Below are 1,761 nucleotides of genomic sequence, written 5' to 3'. Positions count from 1 at the left end.
GTGTACTGTATATAATCTGTAAATGCACACACACACACACACACACACACACAGACCCAAGTGCAATATGGGTGTACTGTATATAATCTGTAAATATACACACACACAGACCCAAGTGCAATATGGGTGTACTTTATATAATCTGTAAATACACACACACACACACACACAGACCCAAGTGCAATATGGGTGTACTGTATATAAACTGTAAATACACACACACACACACACACACAGAGACCCAAGTGCAATATGGGTGTACTGTATATAATCTGTAAATATATATATATATATACACACACACACACACACACACACACAGACCCAAGTGCAATGTGGGTGTACTGTATATAATCTGTAAATACACACACACACACACAGACAGACCCAAGTGCAATATGAGTGTACTGTATATAATCTGTAAATACACACACACACACACACACACGCACATACTCGCATACATGAACAGAACGATTTAGATGATTATATCTTCAGAATCGTGATCAAATTCAGACCATTAAAAGGCATGGGAAACCCGAGAGAGAGAGAGAGAGAGAGAGAGAGAGAGAGAGAGAGAGAGAGAGTACACCACGCTGAAGTCTATAATTAAATTTTTTATGATCGTTACCCGTCCGTTCCTTAAACCCCCCCCCCCCAAAAAAAAAAAAAAGGCAGTTGGTTTTTCGGTTTGCAAGCGCACACTTGGTCGTTTGATGACCCCTAGAAAATAAAACGTGATATTAGATAACTTTAATATATAGCTAAGACTTTTCCAACTTGGGTTGTGGCTTAGCAAGTAATAAAAATAATAATAATAATAATAATAACATATCTATTTTGACGTTGTTACTGTTTTTAGAATGATTTATTGTTAATTTGTTCTCATCATTTATTTATATCCTTTACTCACTGTGCTATTTTTCACTATTGGAGCCCTTGGGCTTATAGCATCTTGCTTTTCCATCCGTGGTTGTAATTGTTAATTTGTTCTCATCATTTATTTATTTCCTTTCCTCACTGGGCTATTTTTCACTATTGGAGCCCTTGGGCTTATAGCATCTAGCTTTTCCAACCGGGGTTGTAACTTGGTTAGTAATAATATTATTATTATTATTACTTACTAAGCTACAACCCTAGTTGGAAAAGCAGTATGCTATAAGCCCAGAGGCTCCAACAGGGAAAATAGCTCAGTGCGGAAAGGGAAAAAAGGAAAATAAAATATTCTAAGAAGAGTAACAACAATAAATATCTCCTATATAAACTATAAAAACTTTAACAAAACAAGAGGAAGAGAAATAAGATAGGAGAGTGTGCTCGAGTGTACCCTCAAGCAAGAGAACTCTAACCCAAGACAGTGAAAGGCCATGGTACAGAGGCTATGGCACTACCCAAGACTAGAGAACAGTGGTTTGATTTTGGAGTGTCCTTCTCCTAGAAGAGCTGCTTACCATAGCTAAAGAGTCTCTTCTACCCTTACCAAGAGGAAAGTGGCACTGAACAATTACAGTGCAGTAACCCCTTGGGTGATGAAGAATTGTTTGGTAATCTGTGTTGTCAGGTGTATGAGGATAGAGGAGAATATGTAAAGAATATGCCAGACTATTCAGTGTGTATGTAGGCAAAGAGAAAATGAACCGTAACCAGAGAGGAGGATCCAATGTAGTACTGTCTGGCCAGTCAAAAGACCCCATAACTCTCTAGCGGTAGTATCTCAATAATGATAGTAATAATAAGATAAGGCTTGTTCCGTAAAGCATA

The sequence above is a fragment of the Palaemon carinicauda genome, chromosome 36 (assembly GCF_036898095.1).
Source record: "Palaemon carinicauda isolate YSFRI2023 chromosome 36, ASM3689809v2, whole genome shotgun sequence".
NCBI classification, from domain to species: domain Eukaryota; kingdom Metazoa; phylum Arthropoda; class Malacostraca; order Decapoda; family Palaemonidae; genus Palaemon; species Palaemon carinicauda.
This window is presented reverse-complemented; position numbering follows the sequence as displayed.